The sequence below is a fragment of the Coregonus clupeaformis genome, unplaced genomic scaffold, assembly GCF_020615455.1.
Source record: "Coregonus clupeaformis isolate EN_2021a unplaced genomic scaffold, ASM2061545v1 scaf0619, whole genome shotgun sequence".
Taxonomy (NCBI): Eukaryota; Metazoa; Chordata; class Actinopteri; order Salmoniformes; family Salmonidae; genus Coregonus; species Coregonus clupeaformis.
In genome coordinates, this window is record NW_025534074.1 from 96090 (window position 1) to 110078 (window position 13989).

Here is a 13989-nt window from a genome sequence, read left to right on the forward strand (position 1 = left end):
TTTTTCTTTGTATGGTCTTCAATCGCCATGCAAGGTATCCGGAACCACTCTCCGGATCGTAGTAATGATCCTATATTATTATAAATAAATTATAAAGGAGTACTATTCCCATTTCATAGAGTGAATATGTGCATAATGTTGCAATAACCCATTTACTTACATATCCATGTTGTGAGTATGGGTCTTCTAGATAGGGAAACAAAGCTACTATCCCCTGTGCATACATCACTCTGACACTTTTGGGGGGGGATGTCCTAGCATATGAATTCAAAGTTAACATCACACTGAATTGATATTGCACAACACATTTTACATAATTAATAACCGGAAAATAATAACAATGTTTCTTTACAGCCCATCTATATGCTTAATGCTTACCCATGTGTTTCTGTCATCTCAGCAGCAAGTATGTTGATCATCTGTCTTCTGGTGGCATCTGTCAGAGATTTGGTTTTTCCATACTCTTGCATAATGCGTTCACCACCAGGCTTTGATGTTAGGATTTTTTCAATCAGCTATAGGTGGAAAGAAATGTGCTTTCCGTAATTGTAAAACAATATGTAATGCTGTCACATGATGAAACAACATTCAGATTGGACTTAACAGCAATGTTCACCACTTACTGCTTTTGCCTCATAGTTTATGTGGCATGGCCTTTTAGGCTGGCTTCCTTCGCCAGCCGCTACTTCTTCAACATCGTCACACACAGTGAAATTCAGAATGATGGTGTCATCAGATGTACCCGAGCATGATGATGAATGAGAGGTATCTGTTCATTATGAAATTTGTGCAAAACATAGAAACATATTACAATAAACTGTTATTTTTAAGACAATAAAGGTTCTCATTCTGGCCTTTAAACTAAAAAACTAATTGAATGAATGAATACCAAGTCCATTGCCCAGCATGATTCTGAAAGTTCCAGGTGACTCCTTTACTAATTCTTCAAAAACATCTGAGTCAACTTCTGTGTCAGACTGGTCATACACCTTAATGTCTGGCTTTCTGCTTTCTGGTATGTTGAATTTTAGACACACTGTTAAAAAAAAGAAGAAAAAAGAAAAACATGCATTCCCTTCTCACAAGAATCCAAGTTCATACTTAAGGTTGCCTCATGTGTTCACAAAATGATGAAAGACAAGGATCTGCACCTGATTTTATGTTACTGAAAATATAAAGCACAGCAGAAATGACTATAGACCTAAATAGATATCATAAGATAATAGCTTAATGCTGTATTATTTTGTCATTAGGGTGATATGTATTGCTTTAACCTATTATACCTACCTTCTTTCAAGAAAGCATTGAATGTCAGCTCAGACAGCTTGACGTATTTCTGCTCTTCCCGAGCTGAACACGCAACAGCATTTTGCCTCTGTTAACAAAGAAAATATATATTCAAAATCATAATTTAGTGCTGGTTCAACTAAGCGTTAGCTAACTATCCATTTATCTCAGTAGTACTAGCTACGCAATGCACTATGCATTACTTAGACGTTACACTGCAATTACAAAGGCTGAAGTAGACAAAGTTGTGCTGGTTGAATATAACGTTAAGCTGCCATTTTCTGCAGCAAATGGGTGTAGGCTAGTTCAAGTTTAGAGGCACATTGTCCCATTAGCTACCAAATAACTAGCTATGTGTCAAAGTTAGCTAGCTCATTAGCCATTTTAGTTCGAACAGTAGCTAACCATTAAAATGGTTAAGCAATGTTAAACAAACCCGTCATGCAAATCAGTGATCTAAGTTATCGTTTTATAACACCAACATTAGCTGGCTAACTATCAGAAGCATGCTAACATTACCGTTATATATAGCTTTATAAAAAACAGTTAACGTTAGTGTAAGGAAGCCTGGGAAGCTATACAATAACGTTAGCTAACAATACTATCTGTATAAATGTTTTGTTGTTAGCGAACGTTATTTTACGTATTTACCATTCTGACAAACTTCATTCGTGAAAATATTGCAACACAAAGAAAGACAGTTACCGATACTGATTGCAAGCTAGCTAACCGCATGACAAGCACAATCTGCGCTCATGCCAAACGGTGGTGTCCTTCAAACGAACTGATTAGCTAAGTTAACGTTACCTATTTTTAGCCATATGAAACAGCAAGCCATTCACAAAAATATCAAACATATTCCATGGGTATATCATATAACAGTTATTACTGTCAACCATCTGAACTTACAAGCTAATTTAGCTGGCTGATGACGAGGTCACTGCAAGGGGGACCGCCGCATGGAACTCGTAAAAAAATATGACCTTGACATCAGCACAACTCTAAAATTATGTAAAGTTAAAAATACTGGTTTGGTGTTGAAAAAACGGGGATGTAACTTACCTAGCAATATCTGTGGCCTAGCTACTCCTTCGCAATCTTCCTCCACCAACGTACGTGCCAAACTTCAGCAAAGCAGAGTGGCGGGTATTCATCACTGCTGTAGAGTTGAAATTGTCACTGCGTATCTGCAGATTTTTACACTCACTTTTAACTCCACTGATAGAGCAACTTTACTCTCAAAAATGTTGAAAATACTCTATCTGGGTTAAAATAACTTTACTCTGAAATATTAACACCCCATTTTTTACTGTGCACTCACTAACTGTAAGTGGCTCTGGATAAGAGCGTCTGCTAAATGACGTGAAAGTAATAATAAACAGCGAGCAGCAGTGTAAAACAAAGAGGGGGGGTCAAAGCAAATAGTTCGGGTGGCCATTTTATCAATTGTTCAGCAGACTTATCGCTTGGGGGTTGATAGAATAATTTGTATGTTTAAGGTAATGACTAAAGTATTCCACCCTGAAACTGTAGAAATGTGATAGAATCATAAGACAATCATCTGATAATGTGTTTAGCTTAGTTAGAAGTACAACTCATTGACTCATTTTTTATATCTATGCAAGCAGAGTGCAACTGTGAAACCAACAACAGAAAACAGGATGTGAAACTAGACACTGAAAAACATGTCCCCACCTAGGGTGAGGACAGTGAGAGAGCTTAGGGAGTTAATCATATGTGCTTGTATAAGATGCATATTTGCCCAGCAACAGAGTATTTGTGTCTTGTGAAACCAGTAAAGGAAGTCTGTGTATGTGTGACCTGATACTGGAGGAACCAGAAAAGCAACCACACGAACACAGCTGGAGTGTGAAATAGATCCAGGAAGAAACAATAGGTTGGTGTGCAAGCTAACAGAGACATATGATAGTTGTCTAAATATGGGCTAGGAGCTTTCTCATTGGCCCACTTAGGGGCGTAGTAAAGGTATAAAAAACATTGTGCATTGGATGATTTTCAGAGCTCTCATGAATAAAATACTGATCTAATGCAGAAATGGGACTTTGTTTAATTCATTATTAACTAGAGCCTTATTCAAAGCTTGAGAATTAGTTGTCTTCAACCATTGAGATAACAAAATTCTTGTGACAGGGGTAGAAGCTGTTAAGGAGCCTTTTGGATCTAGACTTGGCGCTCCGGTACCGCGTGCCGTGTGGTAGCACAGAGAACAGTCTATGACTTGGGTGACTGACGTCTTTGACAATTTTTTGGGCCTTCCTCTGACACTGCCTAGTATATACAGTGAGGGAAAAAAGTATTTGATCCCCTGCTGATTTTGTACGTTTGCCCACTGACAAATAAATTATCAGTCTATAATTGTAATGGTAGATTTATTTGAACAGTGAGAGACAGAATAACAACAAAAAAATCCAGAAAAACGCATGTCAAAAATGTTATAAATTGATTTGCCCTTTAATGAGGGAAATAAGTATTTGACCCCCTCTCAATCAGAAAGATTTCTGGCTCCCAGGTGTCTTTTATACAGGTAACGAGCTGAGATTAGGAACACACTCTTAAAGGGAGTGCTTCTAATCTCAGCTTGTTACCTTTATAAAAGACACCTGTCCACAGAAGCAAGCAATCAATCAGATTCCAAACTCTCCACCATGGCCAAGACCAAAGAGCTCTCCAAGGATGTCAGGGACAAGATTGTAGACCTACACAAGGCTGGAATGGGCTACAAGACCATCGCCAAGCAGCTTGGTGAGAAGGTGACAACAGTTGGTGCGATTATTCGCAAATGGAAGAAACACAAAAAAAATGTCAATCTCCCTCGGCTTGGGGCTCCATGCAAGATCTCACCTCGTGGAGTTGCAATGGTCATGAGAACGGTGAGGAATCAGCCCAGAACTATACGGGAGGATCTTGTCAATGATCTCAAGGCAGCTGGGACCATAGTCACCAAGAAAACAATTGGTAACACACTACGCCATGAAGAACTGAAATCCTGCAGCGCCCGCAAGGTCCCCCTACTCAAGAAAGCACATATACAGGCCCGTCTGGGTGAGAACTGGGTGAAAGTGTTGTGGTCAGATGAGACCAAAATCGAGCTCTTTGGCATCAACTCAACTCGCCGTGTTTGGAGGAGGAGGAATGCTACCTATGACCCCAAGAACACCATCCCCACCGTCAAACATGGAGGTGGAAACATGTTTTGGGGGTGTTTTTCTGCTAAGGGGACAGGACAACTTCACCGCATCAAAGGGACGATGGACGGGGCCATGTACCGTCAAATCTTGGGTGAGAACCTCCTTCCCTCAGCCAGGGCATCGAAAATGGGTCGTGGATGGGTATTCCAGCATGACAATGACCCAAAACACACGGCCAAGGCAACAAAGGAGTGGCTCAAGAAGAAGCACATTAAGGTCCTGAGTGGCCTAGCCAGTCTCCAGACCTTAATCCCATAGAAAATCTGTGGAGGGAGCTGAAGGTTCGAGTTGCCAAACGTCAGCCTCGAAACCTTAATGACTTGGAGAAGATCTGCAAAGAGGAGTGGAAAAAAATCCCTCCTGAGATGTGTGCAAACCTGTTGGCCAACTACAAGAAACCTCTGACCTCTGTGATTGCCAACAAGGGTTTTGCCACCAAGTACTAAGTCATGTTTTGCAGAGGGGTCAAATACTTATTTCCCTCATTAAAATGCAAATTAATTCATAACATTTTTGACATGCATTTTTCTGGATTTTGTTGTTGTTACTCTGTCTCTCACTGTTCAAATAAAACTACCATTAAAATTATAGACTGATCATGTCTTTGTCAGTGGGCAAACGTACAAAATCAGCAGGGGATCAAATACTTTTTTCCCCTCACTTTAGGTCCTGGATGGCAGGAAGCTTGGCCCCAGTGATGTACTGGGCCGTATGCACTACCCTCTGTAGCGCCTTACGGTCGGTTGCCGAGCAGTTAAAATACCAGGCGGTGATGCAACTGGTCAGGATGCTCTCGATGGTGCAGCTGTATAACTTTTTTATGATCTGGGGACCCATGCCAAATCTTTTCAGTCTCCTGTGGGGGAAATGGCGTTGTCGGGCCCTCTTCACGACTGTCTTGGTGTGTTTGGACCATGATAGTTTGTTGGAGATGTGGACACCAAGTAACTTGAAACTCACGACTCGCTCCACTACAGCCCTGTCGATGTTAATGGGGGCATGTTCGGCCCTCCTTTTCCTGTAGTCCACGATTATCTCATTTGTCTTGCTCACATTGAGGGCGAGGTTGTTGTCCTGGCGCCACACTGCCTCGTCTCTGACCTCCTCCCTATAGGCTGTCTCAACGTTGTTGGTGATCAGGCCTACCATCGTTGTGTCGTCAGCAAACTTAATGATGGTGTTGGAAACGTGCTTGGCCACGCAGTCGTGGGTGAACAGGGAGTACAGGAGGGGACTAAGCACACCCCCCTGAGTGGCCCCCGTGTTGAGTATCAGCGTGGCAGATGTGTTGTTGCCTACCCTTACCACCTGGGGACGGCCCGTCAGGAAGTCAATGATCCGGTAGCAGAGGAAGGTGTTTAGTCCCAGGGTCCTTAGCTTAGTGATGAGCTTTGTGGGCACTATGGTGTTGAACACTGAGCTTTATTCAACGAACAACATTCTCACATAGGTGTTCCTTTTGTCCAGGTGGGAAAGGGCAATGTGGAGTGCGATTGAGATTGCAATATCTGTAGATCTGTTGGGTGGTATACGAATTGGAGTGGGTCAAGGGTTTCCGGGATGATGGTGTTGATGTGAATCATAACCAGCCTTTCGAAGCGCTTCATGGCTACCGACGTGAGTCATGGCAAAATGTCTCTCTCTGTGTGTAAGTCATGGATATAATATGTCTCTCTCTGTAACAACAATTATTCTCTATCACCTCCTCTCTTAAATGGCTATACAACTAATAAGCCCTTGAACCTCAAGTTGGCACACATCATGTCCGACCACATTAAAGTTTCTGGCCACAGGGGATTTCTCGTCACCAGTTCTGATGTTGCTCTTTCAACTTTCAATTTTCTCTTAGACTTTCCAACATAATAATAGCCACATGGGCACATCAGGAAATATACCACACATTTTGTTTTACAGGAAATTCTACCCAGGACATACATTATATTTCCAGGATGAGGGTAAAGAAAGAAATCCCCCTTGGTCATCACATTACAGTTCTCACAATTATTTGAGGGGAGGGTGGATAGGAAATGCTGAGGGGGAACATATTAATCTGCTCTTACTAGGCTGTCCTTTATGTTTCTAGCATGTTTAAAAGAGAATTGAGAGATATTCTGAAAAGGCCGGCCCACAGAGGGATCCCAGTCCTAAATAGAAGTCAGAGATCAAACTCCTGGTTCTCCCCTGTTCCTTCCACACGCCCTCCCATTGTACTGTATGTATGAACACATTTTGAACAATGGCTGCCTAAAATGCTGTGGTGCTTACAAACACAATAGGAAAGGTTGTGGTAGACGTGGGCCATCACAGGTGAGTTCACAGCTCTTTTACTCTGAGCATTCATATCAATGACTCACCCTCAGATGGACCATCAATGCCAGAGTTCTACAATACTGTTTACATAATCAACTGCGCATTTCAACAGTCTGTCCCTCAATACAGTCCAGAGAATATATTGTTTATCTTACTATTGTTTAAAATACTAACTTTTTAGCATTTGTGGCACAAATCCATTGCAAGTCAATGGTACGTAAAATAATTTAGTCAGCCACCAATTGTGCAAGTTCTCCCACTTAAAAAGATGAGAGAGGCCTGTAATTTTCATCATAGGTACACGTCAACTATGACAGACAAATTGAGAAAAAAATATCCAGAAAATCACATTGTAGGATTTTTAATGAATTTATTTGCAAATTATGGTGGTATTAAATAAGTATTTGGTCACCTACAAACAAGCAAGATTTCTGGCTCTCACAGACCTGTAACTTCTTCTTTAAGAGGCTCCTCTGTCCTCCACTCATTACCTATATTAATGGCACCTGTTTGAACTTGTTATCAGTATAAAAAGACACCTGTCCACAACCTCAAACAGTCACACTCCAAACTCCACTATGGCCAAGACCAAAGAGCTGTCAAAGGACACCAGAAACAAAATTGTAGACCAGCACCAGGCTGGGAAGACTGAATCTGCAATAGGTAAGCAGCTTGGTTTGAAGAAATCAACTGTGGGAGCAATTATTAGGAAATGGAAGACATACAAGACCACTGATAATCTCCCTCGATCTGGGGCCCCACGCAAGATCTCACCCAGTGGGGTCAAAATGATCACAAGAACGGTTAGCAAAAATCCCAGAACCACACGGGGGGACCTAGTGAATGACCTGCAGAGAGCTGGGACCAAAGTAACAAAGCCTACCATCAGTAACACACTACGCCGCCAGGGACTCAAATCCTGCAGTGCCAGACGTGTCCCCTGCTTAAGCCAGTACATGTCCAGGCCCGTCTGAAGTTTGCTAGAGTGCATTTGGATGATCCAGAAGAGGATTGGGAGACAGTCATATGGTCAGATGAAACCAAAATATAACTTTTTGGTAAAAACTAAACTCGTCGTGTTTGGAGGACAAAGAATGCTGAGTTGCATCCAAAGAACACCATACCTACTGTGAAGCATGGGGGTGGAAACATCATGCTTTGGGGCTGTTTTTCTGCAAAGGGACCAGGACGACTGATCAGTGTAAAGGAAAGAATGAATGGGGCCATGTATCGTGAGATTGAGTGAAAACCTCCTTCCATCAGCAAGGGCATTGAAGATGAAATGTGGCTGGGTCTTTCATCATGACAATGATCCCAAACAAACCGCCCGGGCAACGAAGGAGTGGCTTCGTAAGAAGCATTTCAAGGTCCTGGAGTGGCCTAGCCAGTCTCCAGATCTCAACCCCATAGAAAATCTTTGGAGTGAGTTGAAAGTCTGTGTTGCCCAGCGACAGCCCCAAAACATCACTGCTCTAGAGGAGATCTGCATGGAGGAATGGGCCAAAATACCAGCAACAGTGTGTGAAAACCTTGTGAAGACTTACAGAAAACGTTTGACCTGTGTCATTGCCAACAAAGGGTATATAACAAAGTATTGAGAAACTTTTGTTATTGACCAAATACTTATTTTCCACCATAATTTGCAAATAAATTCATTAAAAATCCTACAATGTCATTTTCTGGATTTTTTTATCATTTTGTCTGTCATAGTTGACGTGTACCTATGATGAAAATTACAGGCCTCTCTCATCTTTTTAAGTGGGAGAACTTGCACAATTGGTGGCTGACTAAATACATTTTTTCCCCACTGTATATACATTTTGAATTAATTTTACAATAACGCTGCAACGTATTTTCTTGTAGAAAAGTCAAGGGGTCTAAATACTTTCAGAATGCAATGTATAGACTAACTATTTCACTTTAAACACTTTGTTATATTTATGCACAAGAGAAGAAGAGGTTGCCCAGCACAAACTCATGTACAAACATCATTTTTCATTACATATTTGTAATTTAGCAGATGCTCTTATCCAGAGTGACTTATAGGACCAATTGGGGTTAATTGCCTTGCTCAAGGCCACAATGACAGATTTTTGACCTAGTTGGCTCAGGATTCAAACCAGCGACCTTTCAGTTACTTGCCCAACACTCTTAACCGCTAGGCTACCTGTTAGATACACAACACAATACGTGATATAAGTAGAATACAGAACACTTGAAACATTACAGGACATTTTTCATGATGGAAATTTAAATATTAAAATGTTATTGAAAAAAAATAAGAGTTTTTGGGAAAACCGTTTAAGAGCTGGAGTTATTATGCAGTCTGATAGCAGTGGGTAGAGTGGCGTTTCGCAGGCGGTTTGTACGGGCAGTTATACAGGACAGTTTGTGGCTGTTTCTCAGGAGCCTGGTGGTGCAGTTACCTCTTCTTGGAGGGAGCAGGTCATTCAGTGGATGGTCACTAACTGTAAGTCGCTCTGGATAAGAGTGTCTGCTAAATGACTAAAAATGTAAAGAGTGTGCATGTTCTTCACCAGGTGCACTTCAGCCTGTCCTCGCCTGCTCTGCAGTGATGGGAGCTGATTGGACTGCTCCACCTCTGGAGATGACCCTCAAGGCCCTCCTCTGCACCCTGTCTAGTTGGGCCTGCTGCTTTTTACTGCATCCAACTAACAGCACTCCACCGTATTCCAGACAAGGCCTGGCCAGTATAGTATAGACTGTGACCAGATCTTCAGTAGGACATTACTGGCAAGAAATGTCAAAAAGGCGTTTTGAGGCCTTTCTCACTGGCTGCTCCGAGTGTCACCACTGAGGTTAGAGTCTAGATGAAAACCAAGATACTTGGTTGTTGTTACCACTGGTACTTCCTGTCCTCCTAGGATTAGTGGTGCAGGTTGTGGATGGTCCTCTGACCAAGGGCTAAATGTGCCAGTTGCCATCACCCTCTGCCCTCTTTCGGTGATGTAGCTGTGGAGCCAGGCTAGTAACCTTGGACACAGTTCAATGTCAGACAGATGTTGCAGGAACTATGCGTGATCTACTCGATCAAAGGCTTTGGACACATCAGCAAGTAACACACTCACCATTGTTGGGTTTATGGAGTCAGTAGCTGTCAGCCAGGAGTGTGTGGTTTTCACAATGGCGGTAGTAGTGCTGGACTTTGGGAGGTAGTCATACTGATTCGTGTACTCAAATAAAACTGTCCCCTGCCAGTAGGAGGTGTTAACAATGTGTTTGATGACAGGGGCTAGATCTTCTGCATGCTCTTTTAGTAGCCAGGCTGGAATGCCATCAGGCCCACATGCTTTATGTGGGCTGAGTCTGGTCAGAGCTTGCTTTAACTGGCCAATGCTGCACAGCTCAACCTGCCTTGTAGACATGGGCAGGGGGAAGATGGCAAGAGGTGGGGTGCTTGTCCATGCCTCAGCAAAGAAGCCATTCAAAACATCAGCCACGTCGTCGTCTTCAATTCCCTCGACCTGTATTCTCCCTCCTGATGTTTTCTTTGGTTCCAGTCCATTGTTAATGAAGTCCCACCATTCCTTAGGGTTTTTCTTCTTTAGGTCCTGGATTTTAGTTTTGTAGTAGCTTGTCTTTGCTTCCTTGATAAGCATTTGCACTGTGTTTCTGTATTTTCTCCATGTCATTGTTTCTCCCCATCTGTTGAAAATATTCTGTATTTTCCTGATGGCAGCCTTTATTCTTTCAGCCATCCAGGGCTGATCCAGTGTTGTTGTTTTCTTATTGGCATGCATACATCAAGTGCAGTTTGAATGCAGGAGTTGAACGTCTCCACCTTTGCATCGATGCTCTCCACCTCATTTATGGCAGACCAGTCAGTACTGGCCATACATCGTGCAAAGGTCTCTTTTCTGTTCTGGGTTACCAGATGTCCTTTTTTCCACTGCACCAGTGGGTTGTGTTGATCAGATCTAGGATGGAGTCCCCTCTGTGGTCTTGTCTTTGACCACTTGTTTCATGTCTGGATGGGAGTTTGTCAGCATCTTGATGGGCAGGTGATTTAAGTCTCCACACAGGATGAGACTTATTTGGGGAGAGGACATCCTGATCACATCCGTGGTCCTCTGTAGCTCAGCTGGTAGAGCACGGCGCTTGTAACGCCAAGGTAGTGGGTTCGATCCCCGGGACCACCCATATACAAAAATGTATGCACGCATGACTGTAAGTCGCTTTGGATAAAAGCGTCTGCTAAATGGCATATTATTATTATTATTATCACATGGACAGTGATTTGAGATAATCCACAGTGTTCTGATGCAGTGTTTTGTCATGTGCCCATGGTGGATGTTAGAGCACTCCACTACCAGAGATGAAACTGAGCTGGGGTGTTGTTTAGGACGGAGCTGAAGACACTCAAACTCTTCTTTCTCTAGGTCAGTTATTCTTCTCTTTGCCTACATACTGTGATTCACATACATAGCCACGCCCCCTCCTTGCATCCCCTCTCTGGACCTGTCATTTCTGAACAATTGATAGTCTTTGTCATCAGAACAGTCTCATTTCGTCGGGGCATGGACTCTACATGGTGTCGAAAGCGTTCCACAGGGATGCTGGCCCATGTTGACTGCAATGCTTCCCACAGTTGTGTCAAGTTCACTGGTAGTGGATTTCTACTCCGAATAGCTCGTTCCATCTCCTACAACAGATGCACAATTGGATTGAGATCTGGTGCCTCAGAAGGCCACTGCAGTAACCTGAATTCACTGTCATGTTCTTGGAACCATTCCTGGACAAGCCTTGTGGCATGGGGCATAATCCTGCTGAAAAAATCTATTTGCAGATGGATACACTGCTGCCACGAAGGGATGCACCTGATTGGCAATGATGTTTAGATATCCTGTGGCAATCAAACGTTGCTCCGCTTTTATCAAGGGGCCCAATATGTGCCATAAAAACACAACCCACACCACCACCACCATCATGCAATGCTGACACACAGCATGGATGCATGTACTCAAGGTTTACTCCATACCCTAGTCCTCCCATCCAAGGTCATCTCAATATCTTTACAGTAGAAGCTATCTAAGCACAGCAAAACTGACCAGTGAACACTGATCAGTAAAGTAAAGAGGCTAACATTCTATAACACTCCCTTTTCTCTGCACAGTTCTCTCACAGTGAGAAACAATAGGATTACAATAGTGTTCTACGCCTTCTTCATTTGATCCAATCCACTACCACTTCTTATGTATACGTTGGTGTCTTTTTAAAATTGCCCAATCTGTAGAATCTCGTCTCACAGTCAGAGCAGGAGTAAGGCTTCACTCCAGTGTGTAACCATTGGTGTGTTTTTACGTTGCCCAATCAGGAGAAACTCTTGCCATATTAATAGCAGAAGTAAGGCTTCTCTCCTGTGTGTGTTCTCTGACAACCTTGCAGCTCAGCTGTTGTTTTTAGATCAGTGGTAAGGCTACTCTCCTTTACGTTTACCTTGGTGTCCATTTAAATGGCCTATTTGAGAGAAAATCTTTCCACAGTCAGAGCAGGAGTAAGGCTTCTCTCACGTATGTATCCGTTCATGTCTTTTAAAGTGGCCCAGTTGAGAGAAACTCTTCCCACAATCAGAGCAAGAGTAAGGCTTCACTCCTGTATGTGTTCTCTGATGAACTTTTAGCTCAGTTGATGTTGTGAAGCATTTTACACAGTCAGAACAGGAGTAAGGCTTCTCTCCTGTGTGTATACGTTCATGTTTTTTTAATGTGCCCAGTTGAGAGAAACTTGCCCCACAGTCAAAGCAGGAGTAAGGCTTCTCTCCTGTGTGTATCCTTTGGTGCGATTTTAAGCTTTCCTGTCGAGAGAAATTCTTCCCACAGTCAGAGCAGGAGTAAGGCTTCTCTCCTGTATGTATTCTCTGATGAACTTTTAGCGCAGTTGATGTTGTGAAGTGTTTTACACAGTCAGAGCAGGAGTAAGGCTTCTCTCCTGTATGTATATGTTGATGTTGTTTTAAGTTGCCAGGTTGAGAGAAACTTGCCCCACAGTCAAAGCAGGAGTAAGGCTTTTCTCCTGTATGTATAGGTTCATGTTGTTTTAAGTTGCCCAGTCGAGAGAAACTCTTCCCACAGTCAGAGCAGGAGTAAGGCTTCTCTCCTGTGTGTATAGGTTCATGTTGTTTTAAGCTGCCCAGTTGAGAGAAACTTGCCCCACAGTCAGAGCAGGAGTAAGGCTTCTCTCCTGTGTGTGTTCTCTGATGAACTTTTAGATCAGTTGATGTTTTGAAGCATTTTACACAGTCAGAGCAGGAGTAAGGCTTCTCTCCTGTATGTATACGTTCATGTGTTTTTAAGTGGCCCAGTTGAGAGAAACTCTTTCCACAGTTAGAGCAGGAGTAAGGCTTCTCTCCTGTGTGCAATCTCTGATGAACTGTCAGAGCCTTTGATGTTGTGAAATCTTTCACACAGTCAGTACAGGAATACAGATTCTCTCCTGTGTGTATTTGTAGGTGTATTTTTAACTTTGATAGAATTGAGAAAATCTCCTCACAATGTGGGCAGTGGTGAGACCTCTTAGCTCTGTGATCTTCCTGCTGTTGCTCTCTGGATGTAGAGAATGTCTCAACATGGTCTCCTGTGTGAACAACATCAGAAGAACCAGTCAGTTGGTGTGATATACATGTCAATCAAATGTATTTTATGAAGCCCTTTTTACATCAGAAGTTGTCACAAAGTGCTTTATAGAAACCCAGCCTAAAACCCCAAAGAGCAAGCAATGCAGATGTAGAAGCCATATCATCCTCCACTCACTATCACAAGGGTTAGTACCTACACAGACTCATTTAATAGAACTTTAAAACATTGGCAGTTTATCTACTTCACTTCTTTAGTCTACTCTCTGATCACTCCAGATAGACCAGTGAATAAAACAAATGCTGGCAATACTGGTGTCAAACCATGTAAGTGTCAGTAGCATGAAATAATATCTATCTTCTCATTGAAATAGTTCATCATGAAACAGTTCTACTGCAACTTTTAATGCACATTGGGAAGTCGGAATGAATAACACAAACTTAGTTAGATAGAACCTGCTCTTACCATGAGAAAAATATTTCCCAATCTTCTCCTCCTCTTCTTCATCTTTAATGTTGACATTCAGCTCCAGTGTTTGACTGCAGTCTTCCAGCTTCACTGATGCCATTTCTGGATCCTGCTTAGCAAAC

At 42.5% G+C, this 13989-nt stretch overlaps 1 long non-coding RNA gene across 1 annotated transcript; it reads right to left on the bottom strand.

Moving 5' to 3' along the window:
- On the bottom strand, positions 1 to 1347 carry LOC123485232. Its single transcript, XR_006658944.1, has 6 exons — positions 1288 to 1347; positions 890 to 1036; positions 624 to 769; positions 379 to 515; positions 161 to 254; positions 1 to 70 (listed from the first exon to the last, which is right to left on the bottom strand). It is a non-coding gene; the product is annotated as an uncharacterized LOC123485232 (long non-coding RNA).
- Positions 1348 to 13989: the final 12642 nt, after the last annotated feature.